The sequence below is a fragment of the Esox lucius genome, chromosome 12, assembly GCF_011004845.1.
Source record: "Esox lucius isolate fEsoLuc1 chromosome 12, fEsoLuc1.pri, whole genome shotgun sequence".
NCBI classification, from domain to species: Eukaryota; Metazoa; Chordata; class Actinopteri; order Esociformes; family Esocidae; genus Esox; species Esox lucius.
The window spans coordinates 10,365,496-10,380,694 of NC_047580.1; positions in this window are offsets into that span (position 1 = coordinate 10,365,496).

Consider the following 15,199-nt stretch of genomic DNA (forward strand, 5'->3'; position numbering starts at 1 on the left):
TCCCCTTTGCAGAAACGCATCCCCAAAGAATGATGTTTCCACCTCCATGCTTCACGGTTGGGATGGTGTTCTTGGGGTTGTACTCATCCTTCTTCTTCCTCCAAACACGGCGAGTGGAGTTTAGACCAAAAAGCTCTATTTTTGTCTCATCAGACCACATGACCTTCTCCCATTCCTCCTCTGGATCATCCAGATGGTCATTGGCAAACTTCAGACGGGCCTGGACATGCGCTGGCTTGAGCAGGGGGACCTTGCTTACGTGCGCTGCAGGATTTTAATCCATGACGTAGTGTGTTACTAATGGTTTTCTTTGAGACTGTGCTCCCAGCTCTCTTCAGGTCATTGACCAGGTCCTGCCGTGTAATTCTGGGCTGATCCCTCACCTTCCTCATGATCATTGATGCCCCACAAGTTGAAATCTTGCATGGAGCTCCAGACCGAGGGAGATTGACCGTTATCTTGAACTTCTAATAATTGCGCCAACAGTTGTTGCCTTCTCACCAGGCTGCTTGCCTATTGTCCTGTAGCCCATCCCAGCCTTGTGCAAGTCTACAATTTTATCCCTGATGTCCTTACACAGCTCTCTGGTCTTGGCCATTGTGGAGAAGTTGGAGTCTGTTTGATTGAGTGTGTGGACAGGTGTCTTTTATACAGGTAACGAGTTCCAACAGGTGCAGTTAATACAGGTAATGAGTGGAGAACAGGAGGGCTTCTTAAAGAAAAATGTATTATTTAAAAATCATACAATGTGATTTTCTGGACATTTTAAGAAAGTGTACTTATTCATCTGTCCCTGCTGTGTAGAATTACAGGAGATTTGAATAAAACTACAAAATGTTTTCTCCATCGCCCACCTTCCCAAGGCTCAAGACTTGGTTCATGCAACCATGCACTACAAAATATTAAAACCTTTTTACCTCACTTGATTTTGGCTCGGATTATTAGCTTGGCCTTAATACATTTTCAAAAACAGTCTCCGGAACCAAATGTTTTTTACGTGTACTTAAAATGTTGGATTGTTTAATTCTTTTTTGGACTGATACATTTCATATTTATGCATACAAAGACTGCATAAAACTTCAAACATTTGCAAGCAACATGGGGTCTCTAATATATTTTGTTCGGTAGGCTGCAGTCCACTGATAGAGTTCTTGCCAAGTTTTTATGACCAAGAAATTTAAGCAAAATGCTTTGAAAGACTTACAGTATGCAATGTCGTTTAATATGCAAACAGACAAGTCTTGTGTTTTGTTTAAAAAAAATTCAAAGTAAGATCTAAGTTCACACCAACAATACGGATTTCTTTAGGAGATACATAACTCTTTGTTGGCTGTATGTGCCAATGACCGGGGTGTAAAAACTGTTGTTGCCACACACAGCCTGGAGTATCAGTTCAAGGCACCCTTACAAAAAAATAATGCATGGTGTTTCTTTTAGCAGCAGGAGGTGCTATGTGATTTCTGATCTCCCATACAAAAAATAAACTGATGATCTTCTGCTTTGCTACCAGCAGAGGGTACTGTTGCTACCATCAGTGATTCAGTGGTTCTCGGGTTGCTGGAGTGGTGCTGAACACAATCACTCAAACAGATGCTGTTGAACAACAGCTCAAGTGTGGAGCAGGGAATGAGCAAGCCATCTATAAGGATGAGGAATTGTAGCTGTTCTGAAACATGACTGTTGGTTAGGTTGACACGCATGCACCAAACACTCATAAGCACTCACACAAACAAGCACACACACCTGCACTGAAACATGACATTTCTCTAAATGTGTTGTTGACATTGTCGAGCTCTGCCTGGAATTATGACAGAGCACTTCATCAAATGTGCCCCCTGCTATGGTTCGCTGCGGTTGTATATATGTGTCTAAGTATATCTGTGAGTTTGCGTGTAAAGGAATATGTTAGATTCATAAAGTATACATTCAGTAATGTTTTTAAAGGCATTTTTTCCAGGCTCAAGGCTGATGTTCTGTAGACATGACAGTCCTATCTCTTCTTATTGCCGGTGCCAGTTCTGAGGGAACACTGTTTGTTATGGTATTCTCTGAGAATGTGTGCTTCACTGCCTTCTGGTATATCCGTTGCTATGTGTTTACAATGACACACTCAGATATGGCTCACGAGAAGCTTGTTCTATTTCTGTATGTCTTTCTATTACTTGCATTAAACCTGGAAGATTTTTTATTGACTTACTCAATGATTGCACTGCTATTTGTTTCACCTGGAAGTAACTTTTCCTGTGTATGTTTGGGTGTGTGTGTGTGTGTGTGTGTATGAGTGAGAGAATGAAAGTATTGTCTGTACCTCTTGTAACAAATGTATTTTTTTTCTTGACCTACAGTGAAAAATGTTTTTTAGGCAATGGTACATTTTTATTGTTCTGGCTCTGTACTGTAGAGATAAGTACAATGACTGTGGTGTTAAAGTGTGTCAGTCTCGACTTTAGGGCATTTATATCCACATCCACTGATTTACTTACTCATAATGATTCACAATCCGTCAACATTAAAGTTCTATATAAGTCACATGATCATCCCTGTCAAACCTCTTACCAGCTGAAATATTCCTTCTTGCAAACGAATCATTGGTTTAGAAAACATAATAAGAGTGACAAATGATTCGAGCCTTTTAACAGTGAGAGGGCAGTGCCCCCCCCCTACCCCACATCACCTGCTGCACACCTGAGCCTCATTTTGATGGGGACTGTGTTGGGTGGTGATATCTGAGACGGTGTGAGGTCACTTTAGAACAGTGTGTTTTTGGAGGAATTTCATAGTTATCATGTTATGCCACCTATACCAATCCAAAATATCATGATTTATATATAATGAAATGACAATGATTTAGCAGTCATTTTTTGAGGTGCCAATTCCAACCAAATAAAACTGCAAATATAGGTTAGTAGAAGTAGCCAGTCAAGCCATATATTTTAATCAGCGATGGATTACAGATTTTCCACTCTTGAGGCTTCTAGGCCTGCTTTCCATTAAAATATTTACCTGCTGGAAATGCTTGGTATTTAATATTGGAGTTATGTGCCAATGTGAAATGTTTATTATTGTCCAAAGAATTCTCTCAATTACTGAACTGATTGCGTGACCTTTGAAGTATTCTATTGGGTTGAATGTGTGGGAAAACCACCTGATCCACATTCTCTGAAATCTGTGATGGCAGATGTGGCTCTTTCACAGTAGGAAAGAATATCAGCCCTGTAACAATGACAACCCCCACTTACTTTCTACAACACAATGCATATGGCCAGTGCTTGTCTAGAGTCATTCAGCCCTAACAAATGCATCACACACCATTGAAACAACTCACCAGGACTACAATTAGTCAGTCATGGAATGTCTCTCCCTTTCCTTCCAAAACTCTCACAAACAAGCACAAACATGGTTTAACAATCCCAGCATTGAATTTCTTTGACGTTTTCCCAAGAAATGTCAACATGATTCTGACAAACCATAGGGGAACTGAATGTTGTATTCCAGCATTTTCTGCCTTTACTAGTTTAAACCCTCATGGTTTTTCGGTTTTTCTCAATTGTTATTTTTGAAGAGGTTAGCTTAGTTTGTGGTGAATGCCTCATCTTAGGAAGAGAAGTCAGAGTGCATGAGCAATATTTTGGCATGCTATTTTGGTGTTCACAACTCAACCACGTGAAATACATGAAAGGAAGCCACATTTTCTCTCCTGTACATATTAGCATAAATTATCATAATTAAGGAAAATTACGTTTATGATAATATACCTGATTGCGGCAAAATGTTTGAAACTGTTTTCCCGTTTATTCAGTTCCCTCTCAAGTGTTCAAATATTTTAGGACTCATTTCTGTGTGACCCACTGTTAACACATTATTTATCATGCCGCATGCAACAGTACACACACACGCACACACAAACACACACAACAGACACACACACACACACAGACACACACACACACACAGACACACACAACAGACACACACACACACACAGACAGACACAAACACACACAACAGACACAGACACACACACACACACACACACACAGACACATAGACGCACCCACACACACACACACACACACACACACACACAGAGAATCATATAATAATCATGTCTTTATGGGTCAATCTTCTGTTCTTCTCAATAGCCACAATACACTACTAGCCATTGTTTTCAGTTCACACAGCAGCTTGGCAAACTTGCATTGAATACAGGAAGGTTAAATATGGATTATGAGTGTGTCTTTCTTTGATCATGGAAGGTCCTGCTTTGAAGCTAGCTTTAGAATGAGAACGATATAATTGAGGAAGAGAGTTAATGGACAGAACATTCTGTTGATAGAATAGTCACTGCAGGTTTAGTAATTAGTGAATAGGCTGTAACAGTTATATTGTTTCATTTAAATAATTACATGAGTCACATTCAAATGGTTCATGTAAAAAAAGTAAAAATGAACAAGGAGCTTTCAAATCATTGGACTTAATGGTCAGTTCCCTCACAGTTGATATACTGAGCCGTACTGAGTCTTTCTTTTTGTGTTAAATCATTCAATGAAACCTGAAAAACAACAGTTTATTTTCTTTTCAACTCCAAACCGATGTTTGTTTCTTGTCTCCCACAGTGATTTTCCTACTCTCTACTCAAAACCTGGATTGTCAGATGGCTCAACAGAGAAACAACTGAAGGTTGGTTGAGAAACTTCATCAGCCACAGTACTTAATGAGAAGTAGATCTACTTCTGTTTCAAGTAGCTGATGTAGAATGGTGATGTCAGATATTGAAAGAACTGTGGCATCTGCTGTCCAGAAACATAACAAAAATAATGCATAACTTAAATAATGAATGACATTGCCATTTATTTATGATTTTATAATGAACATCATATAACATGCAAATAAACCTTGATTTAAACAACAAAATGTTACTGGGAGCTCTGTCTGAATGCCGCTGGCATTTTCCTAGCACACCCAGAGTTTTTAACCACTGTTACGAGAGGCAGCGCTTTATTGGGTTTTCCTTTTATTTCATGATATTAAACTGTTCAGAGACATAGATAATTCAAGTTGTAAGATAAACCCCAGTCAAGCTTGGATGTGTGAGCCACTGACTGAGAACTCTGACAGCGAAGCAAAAGCACCAGCTGTTTGTTTAGCTCGGATTAGGCCTGAGGTTTTGGCTAAGGTTTGGGCTAATGCCTGCCTTTGTGTAGGAGGTCCTGCTAAAGCGGGTTCAGCGTTTTGGTTCATTACAATGGATGTAGCAACAGCTGGACTTCAGTTGGATTTAGGGCTCAGGTGTCAGTCTGACTAAAGGTTAGTGTAAGGGTTAGATCGATCAGATAAGGCAGTACTTCCCAAACCTTGTAGGGGCCCTTACCAAAGGTGCAAAACTCTGTTTTTGCCCATGCACTCATATGCCTGAAAATACAGGGAAATTGATTAGCTCAATCAAGTGTGGTAAAATGCTTAACTGTGCACCTATTTGGTGCTTCAGGGCCAGGACTTGGAAACGCTGAGATACGGTTCTGGTTTAATTATGGCTAGGCCTACACCTACACAGTCGGATCCCAAACCACACAGGTTGCACACCAACTTTTATCAAAGTACTCCCACGCTCCATGGTTTAAAAGGACATTTCAGTCTGTCTTTAGAAATCCCAGCGCCACAGGATTGACAAGAATCCAACCACAGTCCAGCACCAGAGGCGTTTACAGCTATTTCCCTCTTTGATTAGAGCAGATGAGGTCATAGCAAGTGGGGTGCATTGTGGAAATTTACTGAGATGATGTATTGATTGATCTCTACCTAACCTGCTTTAAAGAGTTCTGCTGAAATTCTATCACAGGTATGAAATGTCCCTACAGGCATACGTGCATCATCAACATTTGCCCAAAAAATGCAATTCTAGCATCGTTATGACTGGGTGTTGCTGTGCTGTGGTTGGAGATACCCTACAGGCAAGAAGGAGATCAGATAAAAGGGGTAAAGAGTGGGAAGAAGATGTATTCTTGACAGAAATGTGCGTTGGTGGAGAAGAAAAGACCAGCATTGCAAGATTAAAGTAGAATTAAATCTGCAGAGATTTGAGGAGGTCACACAGTGTGGGATTATTCAAGTTTCTGGTGTAGTCATTGAAAGTTAATATATATTTCTTACATTTTGTAAATGCAACATTTTGATAGTGTTTAAAAACAAATATAGATTTTTGGGCTAGATATCACACATTGATCCGGTAAAGACATCAATCAATCAAATGTATTTATGAAGCCCTTTTTACAACAGCAGTTGTCACAAAGTGCTTTTACAGAGACACCTGACACCATAATATAGCAGCGTAAGACCTTGGAACTGAGACGGGGGGGTCCGGCGACACAGTGGCCCTACCCGGGGGAGGCCCCGGACAGGGCCCAACAGGCAGGAAATCAATCCACCCACATTGCCAGGCATCAACCAAAGGGACACCCACCAACCGCAACCACCCTGAATGAGGGCAGAGTATTGCCAGCAGAGTGCAGCCCAATTGCACAAGTGCGCAACAGAGAGACCACAAGAAGCCAGTGACTCTTCCCCCGAAAGGCATTGGAGGAAGGGCATCCCAGTGGCGACGAGAGCCCACCTGGCAAGACAGCAAGGGTGGACAGTATCAAGCCTACTGGTCACCTTCACGCCCCCGGGCCAGGCTACACCTAATTATAAATCGTGCTGTAGAGAGGTTTTAGAAGACACTTGAAAGTTTGCACTGAGTTTGCATTATTTGCACTGACATGAATGATACTCCATCAAATCAATGGGAATGTCATGACAACACATTTCCGCGGAGGAAACTTTTGACTCACCCCATTGACCCATACTGCTAGAATGTTGGTTATTTAATAAATAAATCATATATGACTTGGCAAATATTTACTTTGTTAGATCAGTTATTTACTGTGTGCCAATGATAACATCAAGGCTCATGTTTTCCCCCACGGAGGGCATGGCGTTCAGGGTTCTATTGTGTTCCAATGCCCTTTTTAACACAAGAATAGTGACCCGTCTGAGTTCTCCTATAGTAGACACCAGTGTCAACGACAGAGAGCTTGGCAAAGGGGTATTTGAGTGTTCAGAGACCTTCACATTTTGGTCCATATAATTATCTTATTACGGGTCAATTGAATAACATCTAAATCCTTTATTAACTATTATTATGAACTGTTATAAGGGCTTACATTGCACTGGTCGAAAAAAGTGCAGTAACCATTCAATGCTTGTCAAATCATCAGGCACTATTTACAGTATCTCCAGTTGAAAAACAGTTTTAGCTTTTAGAAATGCACTGAGAAATGTTCAACACGTACAGTGGATATAAAAAGTCTACACGCCCCTATTAAAATGCCTGGTTTTTGTGATGTAAAAGAATGAGACAAAGATAAATCATGTCAGAACATTTTCCTCTTTTAATGTCACCTATAATGTGAACAATTCAACTGAAAAACAAACTGAAAAACATTACAATAACCTGGTTGCATAAGTGTGCACGCCCTCTTATAACTTGGGCTGTAGCTGTGTTCAGAATTAACCAATCACATTCAAACTCATGTTAAATAGAAGTCATTACACACCTGCCATCATTTAAAGTGACTCTGATTAATCACAAATAAAGTTCAGCTGTTCTTGTAGGATTTTCCTGACATTTTCTTAGTTGCATCTCAGAGCAAAAGCCATGGTCTGCAGAGAGCCTCCAATGCATCAGAGGGATCTCATTGTTGAAAGATATCAGTTAGGAGAAGAGTGCAAAATAATTTCAAGCATTAGATATACCATGGAACACAGTGAAGAAAGTCATCATCAAGTGTAGAAAATATGGCACAACAGAGATATTACCAAGAACTGGACCTTCCTCCAAAATTTATGAAAAGACGAGTAGAAAACTGGTCAGGGAGGCTTCCAAGAGGCCTACAGCAACATTAAAGGAACTGCAGGAATTTATAGCAAGTACTGGCTGTGTGCTACATGTCAAAACAATCTCCCATATTCTTCATATAAATGGGCTATGGGTTAGGGTGGCAAGATGGAAGCCTTTTCTTACAAAGACAAACATCCAAGCCCGGCTAAAGTTTGCAAAAACAAACATCAAGTCCCCCAAAAGTGCATGGGAAAATGTGTAATGGTCTGATAAAACCAAGGTTGAACATTTTGGCGATAATTCCAAAAGGTATGTTTGGCGCAAAAACAACACTGCACATCACCCAAAGAACACCATACCCACAGTGAAGCATGGTAGTGGCAGCATCATACTTTGGGGCTGTTTTTCTTCAGCTGAAACTGGGGCCTTAGTCAGGGTGGAGGGAATTATGAACAGTTCCAAATAACAGGCAATTTTGGCAGAGAATCTTCAGGCGTCCATTAGAAAGCAGAAGATGAAGAGGAAGTTCACCTTTCTGCACAGCAATGACCCAAAGCACACATCCAAATCCACAAAAGCATGGCTTCACCAGAAGAAGATAAACGTTTTGGACCCATGCAGGGCCCAGACCTGAATCCAATTGAACATCTGTGGGGTGAGCTGAAGATATCGCAATCTGACATATCTGGAGCATTTTTGCAAAGAAGAGTGGGCAAATATTGCCACGTCAAGATGTGCCATACTAATAGACTCCTACCAAAAAAGACTGAGTGCTGTAATAAAATCAAAAAGTGCTTCAACAAAGTATTAGTTTAAGGGTGTGCACACTTATGCAACCAGGGTATTGTGAGTTTTTTATTTTTTATTTTCCCCCCTCAAAGATTTCAGTTTGTTTTTAAATGTAATTGTTCACGTTATAGGTCACATTAAAGGTGGAAAAGGTTCTGACATGATTTATCTTTGTCTCATTCATTTACATCACAAGAACCTGGTGTTTTAACAGGGGTCTGTAGACTTTTTATGTCCACAGTATATATTTACTGGATAAACCTTTATTTATCATCACACAACCGTATTTCAAAGTTAGTTGTACAGTTAAATATTAGGGGGATGCTTTAAGTGCTCTATCAGGACCATGTTCATGTGTCTTTACCAATGCTATGTCTTACCCAAATTCACATATCAGACATTATTCATTCCTTATCTCTCCAATCACAGCAACCTTTACGATATTATATAAACACAACAATTCTCTGTGATTGTCCACGTCTGGTGAACACACGGTTTGGTTGATAAAACAATGGAGCTATCCTTGAACTATATTTTATTGCTGCTAAAATAATCCCTTGTTTTAAGTGGCAGACCTAGGAGCACTTAAAAATGAGTCATGAAACTGTACAATGGTTGAATTTATCCCTAATTTAAAGAGGCAAACCTGAACATTTGTCAATGTGATGTGAAAGATTTCAGCTGCTGAAACCTTACTTCATTTTAAGGCGTCAGACCTACTGAGTTATGAACATTTACAACTCAATAAATATTCATAGGTCAGCCACTTTAAAATAATTTCAGCAGTCATAAATGTTCATAACCAATCTATAAATGTTCACAGTAGGGCTGCCACTACAACAGTAAAGCCTTTTAGCAGTTATACATGTTGCTGAATCATTTAGAAATTTCTCAGAGCCTGGATACTTACAGGCAGTGGTTAGGTACTCTTAAACACAGACATGAAAATGGATATTTAAACAAGTTAAGTAAATGAAAGGTTGACATTTTGATATACAAATTCACCAACCCAAGGTACTATGGTTAACATATCACAATTGTGTGTTCATTAGACATGCCATGTTGTGTGTTGTCTGGTAAGGGTTAATGATATGTTATGAGGCTGAGATTGACCATCTTATGTACATTTGGGAAGGATATCTAGAGCCTACATTTGGGAAGGCTCTGGTATTGTTAAATAAAATAATTGTAACAATAAATATAATGAAATTACAGCTGTTTTGGTGATACTAACACTTTTTCCTGACCGCAGATTTTTTTATTAGCTGGTTGATTAGCTGGATCCAGTTTGCTGGGGTTGGAGTGCAAACTTACTGAAGGGCAGCACTTCAGGAACAGGGTTAGAGAGCATTGTTCTAGAAGAAAGTTAAGCTCCTCTCTAAATGATCAGGTACTAGCACAGAACTTAATAACCCTTAAAGAAAAAAATTTACTCTCGAGCAGCTTTGTAATGCAATTGACGGGGTGGTAAGATTATAAAACCACCACATGACAATAAACAAGAATACAGATCTGTTCGATGTATAAAGCCATGAGAAAAGATAAAGTCCTCCCCAAGGCTTTGTTTGTCTGCACATGTCTGTACACCGTCCAGGAATGTTGAGAATGGCGACAGAACAACAAGAGTGGCCCTGTCTCTGAAGGTCTCTTTCTGCCCACCCCAGTAGATTAGCCTCTTATCTGTTAAATGAGACGGCGCCGACGGATTTGAATACCAGGACTTTGGCAGGGTACTGAGCTCTTAGTGTAAGACCACAGTGTGAGAACGTATATCCAGCCCAGCCAGGCTACTCCGCCTTTGGCCAGGAGAAGTGCAGAAACAGGCAAACCCATATCACACGGCTTCAGGCGCTGTCATTCATTCTCCTTGAGGTCTTTTATTTATTTTTTTACCGCCTCTCTATGTGATTGAAATCTTGGATAATGTGGGATGTGCCCTAACATCTCAACCCCTTTCTCGCTCTCCCTCCCACACTTCACCTGGGTGAATAAGGGTAGCTGCGGTGGGTGCCACTTGCTTGTGACTCATTCAATCTCGCTCTTTCCTTGTACCATGTGACCACATTGGGCAATCAGCCTGACCGAAAGGGTGTCCTGAAGCTCTGACTCATGATTGGATCTGGCTGCGGCCTCTCTCTCCCCGGCATGGAATTGATAGGTAGCGATAAATGAACACCTGAGACCTGGCAGTGGGTTTCCCTCTCTCCGAGCCTCTCCATCCTCAGTCCCCTGGCCCAGGCAGGACCACAGCGGGGATGAGACAGGGCTGCCCGCCATGCTAGGTGGGTGTGCCAGTCAATGTCCTACATAGTCATAATACATTTACTGGCATGTTTACAGAAAGAGAGAGAGAGAAAGAGAAAGAGAGTGAGGGGAGGCAGTAAAAGAAACAGTGAGAGAAAGTAAGACAGAGTGAGAGAGACAGAGAGAGCGAGTGGCTGAGAGAGGGAGAGAACTTTTTTTTTATGTTATCAACACGGATTTCGCCTGGTGGATAGGATTATATACACAGAAACAGAATCAATAGAACAGACAAATCATTGAACGAGTACTACTGTTCTGTTGGTTCTATTTCTCCGAGGTGTAATCCAGGTGGATTGCTTTTGAGAGACCAGCCCTAGGTGATCATTATCTAAACCTGGGAGGTAACAGGCAGTTCACATTAACCCAGACAGGCATGTCACACCATGTCGGAAATTATGAGTCAGAGGTGCATAAGCCTACAGAGACAAGATTTGCAACCGAATACCACAACCGTACAATAATAAACTGCACAGAATAGTGATGTCATCTTTTCTGCCTCAGCAGTGATCTGAACTAGCACTCAGTTACTTTCTTAATTGAGAGTTTTAATGTTTTTCTTTTTTTAATTTCCTGCCAGCTCATCGATATAACAGTGAATGATACATACTATATCATACAGAATGTCAAAATCAATCGTTATGAGTCATTTTGATCCCACTTAAATGAGCCACAACGAATTAATACTTTATAGAGCTTTTACCAAGGCTTCAAATACACCCAACATTAAACATCAATTTTATAATCATCTGTCTTGAGGGATGTTATGTGCATTTACGGGTCTTTCCCATATAACCATGAGAGAGTTATAGCGCTGATTCAGGGGTTATAGAACTCCCATTATGTTGCCACTGTAGTCGAGGCTTCGATTTCTCTGTTTTTCATTGGGGTCACACAGTGGCCATCCCCTTAGCTGATCTGTGCATTCGCTGATCTCCTTCTGATGTATTCTAGAAGCATTAGGCCTGTTTGTCTCTGATAACACAAACTATTACCCCGGTCACAGAAACCCATTAAGAGGGTTTCTAGCGACCTCCATTTAACGTGATTGGAAATGAACATTGTACTGGGCTTGTGGAGAGAAAGTTGTTTACGCTGTAATGGAGAGGCCTTTTCCTCCGGCTCTGGTCTAATGTACAGGACTGTTAATGACCAATTCCCTGTAATTGCCTTTGAGGGTCTCTGATGGTGGAATAATTGCGCAGTGTAATTTGCGAATTATCAGCTAGCTTGCCTCAACAGGACTTGGACTTGGAGTTTAAATTACACTGAGATGTATGTTAATAGGAGAAAGGGAAATGGTGTCGCCCCAAAACACTATTCAAACACACCCAGGAGCCAGGGACAAAATGTATTTGTTGCTGTTTACCAGATTCAGGGTTTGTTTGAATAGCACACTTTATTCAACCCCAGTTGAAGGGGAACAGGAAACCGATTATAGTCCCTCTTTGTAAATCTTATTTCTTAACTTAGGGCAGGTACAAACAGGAACAGCAGTCTCTGGGCCCTCTGAGACTAGGAAATCCCGGTAATCCATCAGTTTTTTACAGTGCTACATAACAAATAACTCCTCAATCAACGTCCGACATTCATGTGAAACATTCAAACACATTAAGATTTATTACTGAAGGCAGATTCCTACACAGTATCTTTATAATGATGTATTCATAGCTATCAATAGCAATCCAAGTTTTCTTTACATATTAGCTTAATAACTGCAAACCAGCAGTAATGTACACAAAACCTATGTACTTTAATACATGATTACATAATTGAATACCTCTGGATATTTGTTTGCTGGTTTCTTAACATAAAGAGAGGAAAAAGAATGGAGAAAGAGTGGCCAGTAAATGTTTGTGGTTGCAAGAACCAATCAGAAGAGGTTAGGAGCAAGAGGCTGCCTGTTGGAAGTAAAAGGATATTTTACCTCCATGTTGCTGATTGAAGCTGGATGGTTTGTCAACAGTAATCTACCACACTGAGCGCGGGAAGATAAATTGGCTCCAGTGATGGTTTTACTACCTAACACAATCATCCTACCACCCCCCAGCCCAATAGTCTACTCTCCTCTTAAGTCTTTTGGAAGCAAATGTGGGGAGTCAGCTGATTCCTAATCCGCTACCATTTTCGCACTTCGCTCATATGCAGAGTCAGATTGATCTGTGTGATCACATGGAAGCCCCTCGACTGTCACACATTTTTGGTCTGATGGACCAGTAAGAGATGTGTGCCTGGGTGTTTCTGTGTATCTGTATATAGCTGGTGAAATCATGCACACTTGTCTCACAGGTCTTCTGTTCAGAGGTAAGTGGAATTAGCTGGAACACAATAAACAATTTCACAACATGGTTTTGGTAATAAGCATTCAGCCGAATATTTTAGTGAGGGAATTAAAAACAGAAATAGTACCAATTAATTGTTTTAGGCACAATATGCACAGCTGCATGTGGAATAGAGAAGGACATACAGACCACCAATCCTTATGCACGTTGGAAGGAGGATGATAATTCCGGCCTCTTGGCAATTGTATAATCTGTGCACAGTACAGTATTATGTAATGGTGCTGTAATTCTATACAATATGTCCTCTCTTATAGACTCTCTGTAGCTCCCATTTAAGGAGACACCGTAAAAGCCCTGTGTGTCCCTCCTCTCTCTCTCTCTCTCTCTCTCTCTTTCAGTCTTGGAAGGGGGTGAACAAAAAGTCACAGATCAGTTGAGTGACATGTCTCTGAAATGTTTTAGACAGGTTGTGTTTTCCTGTCTTCCAATCACATTTATTCCCATCAGGACTTGCATAAGTCTTTGAAGGCTCCTCGTCACTGTAATGATATGGCCATTCTAGGGTCAGAGCTTCTCATGTGCTAAATCATATACATTTTTTAAAGCTGTTAACTGTGATTCCTGTCATTACTGAATTCATAATATCAAAAAAGACTGTTTATAACCTTGGATATTGACATTATAATAACTGTTGGTATTTAGTAAATTACAAGAAATTTAGTTTTTTTGTTAGGCAGTGAGCGTTTAATACTAGTAAATATTGTTTTTGCTGTCAGTCTGCAAGATATCATTCTGTCACCAAACCTTCCATCCCTCTTTTATATATGGCTTTCCCAAAATAATGAATATTATATAACAATGTGCCAATATATATTTATGTGCAGATATTATAATAAGTTAATACTTTCTAATGAGTAATTCATAAGCTATTTATTAGTGATGTATGGTATGATTAGTGTTACTAGATCTTGATTTGACAGCAAAACCAAACAGGCACATTGATGGCAAGGAACAACCAGCATGAAACCAGCTTCAATCTCACGAAACTGAATCTTGCCCCAAAGGAAATTGCTGCACTAATCAATTAATGAGTGTCTTACTAGCAAGTGATGTCCTCCTTGACAGAACAATCAATAGCATTATTCCTAGCTAATAGGACAACGTCTCTTGTGTCTGTTTGACAGGCCCTGACCAACTACACAGTTACAGTAAGACTCCTTTTATTGCATGGAGAGTTTCCTTTTAGACCTTGAAAGTAACTAATTACAAGTTGTAATGTCCACATAGTGTAGAAACTTCATGACCTACCAAAAAAATTGTTCTCTCCGTAAATAACTGCTATTTATGTTATGGTACATATTTATCATGTTTGTGGCATATCAATCATTAAATGTTTTTTTATCATCTCACAGAGCGGAAATCAACATCTTGGTAGTGAATGACTTCATCTGGAGACCTGGGACGTCGTCCGACACCCTGGGGGAATCCTACAGATCAATTAACATGTGTAATTAGTTGAACATTTTGTAGCTAGGTCTGTAACACCTAGCTATTGGGTACAATGAAATGTGGGGACAATGACTTAAATGAAAAGGCACTGTCCTAAACACTGCCCAAGACTGAATCTATCCTGCACACTTACAAAAACAGAAAAATAACCATCATATTTTCTGAACTTCTTTGACAACTACTGACAGACATAAAATATTAAACCTTTGAATGTATTGGCCAGCTTGTCTCTTGGTATTGTTATTTTTCTTGGAAGAGCAAATGATCACGACTGACAGACTGTTGATGATGAGCAATAGCTGGCTCAATTCAATCGAAGAATAAACTGTAAATAGATGGCTTCTTAAGTGCATTTGTTTATGAATCCATATTACATGAATACTCTTAAGTAACCTTTAGGCTATCCTTCAAATTTAAATTAGACAAATAGACATTAGAC